We start from the raw sequence: 8707 nt of genomic DNA, 5'->3' as shown, positions 1-8707 counted from the left end.
TTTTTGTATGTTTGTACAAGTTTTGCAATAAAAAAAGCCAAAAAAAAAAAAAAAAAACATTTTCTAGCAACTCAATGCCTTGTTGTATCAATGAAAAATTCAAATAAGTAATTTGTGTCAACACATATTGAAACAATACAAAAATAAAGTTATTTGTGTAAAGCATATTGTTGATTATTGCCATAAAATTCACTTAAGTTAATGGTGTTTGTGGTGGATCATTTGTGTGAGATACGAATTAAACATTACAAATTACAGACACTGATGCACAAACGCAGATATGTTCTACATGTCTACAGTATAAAGACTGAATAAAACGTATAAACTCCTTGATTTCTCTTAAGCAACTTAAAATATGCATGCACAATAAACTTTTTTTTATTTTTGTTTTATTTTTATTTAGAAATTGTATTTTGTAGTGTTGTCAGAGCTGAGTTCACATCACTGTTTACCAAAATCTGAAACGTTCAGTGACTAACTTGTAATCTTGCGTGGTAAATCTGCCAAACACTGTAAAACAGAAAAAAAGTGATGAGATGCAACTTATGAGATTCTTGACTTCAAGAACATGGACATTAAATTCCCCAAACAAGAGCACTTTGGTGAGAGGATGCTGCAAGTCATTTATCATCTAATTTTCTTTATTTACAGTCAAAATCTTTAGATGTGTAACCAAGCCTGCCACAAACAATTGCTTATTTTAATATTTAGTCTAAAAAACTCAACCAAACTCGACTGATTTGTGCATGGTTGTTATTCTATTTTGACAATGGTTTAAGATTAAATTCCAGACAGAATTCCTCTCCATCTGTCCTGCCTGCACTTCTTGGTCCCTTCTGTACACCTCATGTCTGCCTTCATGCGGAGAATAGTGCAGCAGAAGGATGTGATGCAGTATGGGATGCTGGCAGATTTAGTTTCATCTGTGTCAGAGGCAGTTTCTGAATTGGTTAGTCGCAGACTTGGAGTTCAACTCTAGGTCTAGGCTGGAGCGCTTCCTGCCAATCCCTGACGCCCAGCAGGTGGGGTGTCATGGTTGATCCAGATTCCTCAGAAATTGTGTTTGAGAACTACAATCTATTATTTATTATTCAATCTGAACCTGCACAAACACCATTTTATCATCTCGTATAATATTATAATACAATATTGTGAGAAACTATCCTAGATTGATTCTGAGGAGACCTTTAAGGAATATATTATGAATATTTTGATTACTGTGATTTCAACAGTGTAATTTTAGTTTTTTTTTTGTGTGAAACTTTTATAGTTTTATTAGACTTGTTTTAGTAATTTGCTTTTATTTTTATATTTTAGTTTCATTTTTAGTCATTTTTATATGACTTTTATATGACTAAATTTTAAACATTGTTATTAGTTTAATATTTGAAAATATTTTTTATTTTATTTTCAATTTTGCATTTTCAGGTTTAGTTTTTCTCATTTAGTAAGTTTTTCATCTATTATTTATATTTTAGTTTTATTTTAACCACACAATATTTATTAAAAATGTTCAATTAAATTAGGTCAAAACATAATTGCATTTGTCCTGAGTTTGCTATTGCTAACCTTCAGGTTTCAGATTTTGGCTTGGTCCACTGTTGCCTGTTTCTAAAGACTGTGAGGAGTTCTGTAGTCAGTCAGATCACCCTAAGACTGCATGAGCACTACAAAAACCTTGGACATCTAGATACCAAATGTACCTCAGAAAACAAGCGAGCTCATGATTTGCTTATTGTTGTTGCAGTATGCTCGCAATCATAAGATATAACAAAAGTGTATATAAGAACATATTCTTGAACATATGTACGACTCCTAAAGTGTCTTCATTAAAACAAACTTGGTACAGAGAGCAAAAATTGTTTATTATACTATAGATTATTGAAATTCATATCTGGGTAATGCTGACTTACATGGGTCAGTGGCAAATAATAGTGTCCACAATACAGAAAAAAGGCTGTTCTAAAAGCAGTTCTTATCACCCTGAAGAAACAGTGCATCGCTGCAATGCATGTGGAAAGCACCTTAGATGTAAGATAGCTCTAATCTCAGACACAAGCAGATCCACACAGAGGAACGACCCTATAAGTATACCAAATGTCAGTCTACCTTAATTTTCTCAACCTCATGCAAGCAACACATGCTGATCCATCAGCCGGAGAGACCATTCCTTTGCACCTGTGGGAAGGGGTTCACATTCCACAGTGCTCTTTTGGTTTCATCAGCACATCCATTTGGAGAAGAAAACATTACGTTGCATGGATTTCAGGAAGGGGTTTTTGTTCCCAGGGGCTTTGGCGTGACACCAGACCACCAACTCCAATGAGAAACCATGCCTTTGTGCACATTGTGGGAAGAACTCTAATAAATAGAGCACTCTCTTTATTTACATTCGAATAGCCACAGCACTGAGAAAACTTTTCAATGCACCTTGTGCCATTCATATTCAAGGTCAGCTTGACCTGGCATAAACTCACACACACCAGAGAAAGACTATTCCTTTGTGCAGACTGCGGAAAGGCCTTTTTCACCTTCGGAGAGTTGCTCAAGCACCAGTGTTACCACAGAGGACATAAACCTTTCCAATGGACAGACTGCAAATTTTTTTTTTAAACAAGCCTGCTACTTGCAGGTCGACATGAGGCACCACACAGGCATACGGCCTTATTCGTGTTCTCAGTGTAACAAGAGTTTCTTCTTCAGTTCCTCCTGCCTTAAGAGGCACCTGCGGATTTACACGGGAGAGAAAACCTTCCAGTGCTTGAACTGTGGGAAAAGATTTCAACAGTCATATTATCCAGTCATATAAGTCCGCTTCCAGACTCATGTAGAAAAGAGATCTGAAAGCAGGACGTCTAATGCTTCATTGAACACACAGATCGTTAATTGTTTTTTTTAAATAATTTTTTTAAAATATTTGTTCTCATTCAAATACAGGAACCTGTAATGTAGGTAAAATTATGTTTTATATAAACATTAAGTGAAAATATACTTTAGTCAGAGTATATACTTCATTTAATTTTTCAAAAGTAAAAATTATGTTATAAGGAACATGTACAGACTGTCCAATGAATGTTTATTTATTTTAGTGTTGAATCTTGGCTAAGGTCAATAAAAAATGCGCTGTTGATTTATAACAAAAAAACTGTTGGGTTTTCTTAAAAAGCACATGCTAAAACATTTTAATTTTACATATCTGTGACCCTGTACCACAAAAGTAAGTTTTTTGAAACTGAGATTTATACATCATCTGAAAGCTGAATAAAACAAGCTTTCCACACATGAATGTATGGTTTATTAGAATCTGTCAGTATTTGGCCGAGATACAACTATTTGAAAATCTGAATGAGGGTGCAAAAAAATTTTAATACTGAAAAAAAATTGCCTTTAAAGTTGTCCAAATTAATTATTAGCAATGCATATCAATGCATACAAATTAGGTTTTGATATATTTACAGTAGGAAATTTACACAATTTCTTAATGGAACATGATCTTTATGCTAATGTATTTTTGGCATAAAAGAAAAATCTATAATTTTGACCCACACGATGTGTTTTTTTTGGCTATTGCTAAAATTATACCCCAGCGAATTAAGACTGGTTTTGTGGTCCAGGGTCACATATAACAGTAACTACATAAGCGTTTCACATTATAACTTTTATTTATGTATTATAAGTGTTAAATTACCTTACAACTAAACTAAAATGTGACATAACGTAATAAAAGACGAACCTCGACTGTGCATCGAAGGTAAACTTGAAAGCTTTCCATTGTCTTATTTAGTTTTACAAGTTTAAATCACATTATATACATAGACCTTTTTTTAACAAAAGGAAGATAAAAATATAATTAATTTGCCTATTAACCTTTTATCCACTGCACTACATGTACTGTCCGCCAGGTGGCACCAACACAACGCCATTTAAATGTGTTCCAGGTGTTCCCTGTTGCGTCAGTGTACAGCAGCACCAGCAGCTCTCAATAATAATAACGAAAAAGGTAGGAATTGGTACGAAAACATTATTTATTTTTATTTACTTTCTGGCTCTAGATATTGTTAGCAGCAGATGTGATGATTTTGAAACTCAAAAGTTATACTCAAACCACAGCCTATTAATCAGCAAATAATTTGGATTCAGCTGTCATGTCTGTGGTCCATCAGCAAAGAAGCATTGCTGAAAATATAATCAAACTAAATAGACAACTGTGCAATTGTACAGTGGTTGCATTTGGCATTGTTTTCTTTAATAAAACAAACCTAGAATCCAGGTCTTAAAAACATTTTGGTGCCCAGTGAACCCTGTGATTCAGAGACCCCAACCAGAAGAAATGCAGTGCTTTTCATTTGATGGCTTCTGAAATGTTGTCATGTTTAAATTGTAATAATGATTTATAATATTTGAATTCTTCTGAGTTCATATGCCAGCTTTGTCATTAATTTGAATGTTAACGTAATATTAATGTTAATCTTTCCCTCCAGTGAGTTGTTAACTGAACATTATATCTGAAAATCTAGTCATTTTGGTTCCTCAAGACTTGGCTTGTGAAGACTTGGAATATAGTGCACGAATGTCATTGACTGCTTTTGTGAATGCTTGAATGGTGCTTTGCATCCTTTTACAAGCTTGAAAACTCCAGTACCCCTCCATTTTTTTTTCTTTAGGTTTTTACAGTTATCATTAATGGACAAAAAGTAAGATTCCTGCCTTTATTTATTTTTTCCCTGACAGCAAAGCCTAAAATCAATACTGCTGAATTAGAACACAAAGCGGCAAAGGGCAGGCACTTGTGGGTGGTTGTTTGGAGTCCCTTGGTCCATTCATTCTGTAAGTGTTTCCAGCTGTGATGGGAGAGGCCGGTGTCTGCCCAGCTGCTGCGCACTGACCTTCCTCTTACAGCGGGAGGGACAGAGTCATTTACTAATGAAAGAAGCATAAGGATCCAAATGACTTTGAAATACTTTTTTTGATGAGTGTCTAGTTTGCAAGAGGCAGTTTTTAAATCAACCTATAAATCAGGCTCCAAGGTGTATATGAGTTTGTTTCTTGATGGGCAAATTTAGCATTCCATCACTTGCTCACCAAAGGATCCTCTGCAGTGAATGGGTGCCGCCAGAATGAGAGTCTAAACGGCTGATAAAAACATTACAGTAATCCACACATCTAGTCAATCAATTATGTCTTGCGCAGGGAAAAGCTGCGTGTTTGTTGGAAACAAATCCATCATTAATGCATTTTAACTTTTAATCATTGCTTCTGGCAAAAATCCATACTAACTTTTCCTCCAGTGACAAAGTCCAAGCCCTATTGTCCTCAAAATCCACCTATATATTTATTTAGAACTGTTTTCGCTTGTGAACGGTGCCTGATCTGTGCATATTTCTCTCCCGTTTCAGACAAGATGACTCCTTCATGTGGAAATAAATATAATGAACAGAGTGTAGACATCTAAGTGGTGAATTTATTACAAACATGCAGCTTTTCACTTTACAAGATGTAGCAAGTGATGTTAGGCTCCAAATCTGTTCTGATGAAGAATCAAACCACAAACAAACAAACAAACTAACAAATATACATCTTGGATGGCCTGAGGGGTGAGTAAAATGTAAGCAAGTTTTAGTTTTTAAGTGCCCTTTTCCTTTAATTAAACACAAGACTGTGAGAGATACAACTTATACATGTGATTTAATTCCGGAAGGCCTGCAGTTCTCTATGAAAGTGTAATGAGTTTAATTAAAGATGTGAGTGAAAGGGGCACCAATTTTTAACTGACAAAAAGGCTATTTAAATGTTTGTCCAATTTAATTTGACACTCATCCGTAACTTTGCTTTGAGTTTTCTCCTCATTAGCTTAACTACAGAACTTTAGCCAACACAAGGGCATGGTTCCCTCTCCCTCCATATGTGTTATCACCCTCTTACCCTCTCATCTCAAACAATCAATTACCTGGCTGAAGTAAGCTGGAAATTGCCTTTGCGCCCATGAAAGCCCAAATAAACAAGATTAGCCAGTGGTGATCGAATTCCATGGAGCTGAGACCCTCATCTGCCAAACTCCTGCCGCATTCAGCCGATGAATCTGTGTGAACAGCTCACGAACTGTGTCTCTGTTTGTGTTTTTGCTTTGTTTCAGAGAACGGATTACCATGGAACCTGGTATTCTGGGGATTTGTTTCTAAAGAAGTGAGGACAGAAGAGAAGGTGTGTGTGTATGAGATCGAATTCTTCAAGCACTAGTATAACTAGTAATCTTCACCTTTAAGTACATGCTTTGAATCAGTCAATCTATGTACAGTATGTGGTATGTAATATTTATGGATTAATTTTTAGGAAATTAAGATATTATTGAGTTGCATGAAAAAAATGTAGATTTCCATACTGGATCTTATTTTCAATTCAAAGCTACTTACAGTTTCTAGTGTTACAAGGTGAATATAAATGTTTAAACCAAACGGTGTTATAGAATAATAATAATAAACATTTCTATATTCTCCAAAAATTCCAAAATATGCTGAAGAATTCACAGTTTGGGAAGGAAAACAACCATGTATTTGCTTTTAAAATGAGGCAGTTTAAACACAGCAGCATTAACTTTCTTATGATTGATTTTTTAACTCACAACATTGAATTTTAATCATCAGATCGATGTATTTTTACACCTCAAATCAGGTTGCTCTGACATGTATTGTAACCCTAGTTGCATTTGTTCAGAGAGCATCCTAAATACATTTGAACAGGTGTGCAGTGGTACAGCGAATACCCTTTGTGGAAATTTGTATCAGAAAAGATATAGAGACATGCTGTTAAGGGGCACCACTGAAAGATACTTTAATGACACTCAAACTGGGGCAGACAGTGCATTTCAGTTTTAGGAAGTCATTTGTTTATGAAAGGATTCACATATGATCAAACACGGTCCCTTGTGGGTCGTTGCCTGTTTGAGATGAATGTAACTTTGGTGTGTGTCTAGTGGGCTTTGTGTTATTTAATAGCTCTTCTGAGACCATGATGAAGTTAGAATGCATACATAAAGAGCCCTGCCTCTGCTTAATGAGCTAATCCGTTTAATGCTAACTTCACACCCACCAAAGAAACGCTTCCAGTCTCCCCTTTAGACACGAAAGACGGCGGCAAGACTATAAATAGACCTTTAATAGATTAATGCAGTTTCTTTGATTTGTTGTTGAGGTCGGATCCGAGGCGACTAGTGAGAAATGAAGGTGTTTATCTGTCTCTCTTTCTCAATCTCACTTCCTTCCCCTGTTTCTCTTTTTATCAATTATGAATCTTCGGATCTCTCTCTTTATTTTTTGTAGTTTCACACCTGTGTTTCTCTGCACTTTTCTTGTCATCGCTCTGGCTTTAATGATAAGCCTGTCACTTTCAAACACACAGACAGGGCCGAACTACCAAAATCGGCAAGTGGCGGCTGTGCCACTTTAGTATCCTGGGGTTCTGTGTTCAGATGGGAAGCTCAGAAATAGCCGGTTGCACAAACTCATTTGAGCTGTGTTATACCCTCAGAGACAAACTTCCAGCCCTGGAACCAATTAGAGCAGGAGGAGCCCCTCCACAAGTCCACCAGACACACTTTGGGCATGGAGACAGAGGCAGGTGCCACTCTGGAGAAGTAATCAACAGCACCTCTGTTCTAAGGTGAGATGGAAAACTTTGGAGAGTGCTGAGTCACACTTGTCTGACAGACTGGCGTGTGAACGAAATGTAAAGAAGTCTCAGAATTCTCCTTTGAGCTATTTCTGAGGTTTCGGAGGACATTATCATATTTGTCTTAAAGGCACAGAAGCAAAAATGGATTTAAGAGACAGAGAGAGGATGTAAAATGGACAGTTTTAAATTTTCTAGTCTTAACTAATATTATAAATAGACTTATAATGCAAGTAAAATTAACACTTTACATTAAGGGTAAATTTGACATTTGTTAATGCAGTAGTATTCATGAACTTAACATTGAATATTTTTAAAGGATTTATTAATCTAGTTTAAAGCTAATTTATAAATATGGTATTGTTTGCATTTTAATTAATTAGTATGTGCCCATTGACAGTACATTCATGTCCATTTATACTTTACTTGAAATGTTTAAAATGTATTAGTAGTATAAATTAATTAGTAAAAGAATATTAACCTAGATTCATAAATTATTTTGTTCATGGTTTGTTAATGATGCATAACATAATGCATACACTAATGTTAAGAAATGTAACTTACTGTAAAGTTACCAATTTAAAAATGAGTGATATGTACAATTTAAAGAAGTATATAAATGTATAGACAGATATAAAAATATAAAATATGAATAAAATAAAATAGATGCACTACTCAAGTTTATGGTCGAGATGACGTTTATGAAAGAAGTCTTATGCTCACCAAAATACAAAAAAACCCCACAAATATTGTGAAATATTATGGAAATTTAAAATAACTGTTTTCTATTTTAAAATATAATTTATTCCTGTTATGCAAAGTGGAATTTTCAGCAGCCATTAGTCAGGTATTCAGAGTCACATGATCCTTCATAATCATTCTAATATACTGATTTGGTGTTCATTAAATTTTTCTTCTTATTATCAGTGTTGAAAACAGTAATGCTGCTTGTATTATATTTGTGGAAATGACGATACATTTTTTCAGCATTCCTTTATGAATGGAAATTTCAAAAGAACAGCACTTCAGTATTTGAAATCGA

Source organism: Carassius auratus, chromosome 29 (genome assembly GCF_003368295.1).
Source record: "Carassius auratus strain Wakin chromosome 29, ASM336829v1, whole genome shotgun sequence".
In the NCBI taxonomy this organism is placed as follows: domain Eukaryota; kingdom Metazoa; phylum Chordata; class Actinopteri; order Cypriniformes; family Cyprinidae; genus Carassius; species Carassius auratus.
The sequence above is the reverse complement of the archived record's forward strand: the minus strand, read 5'-3'. Positions refer to the sequence as shown.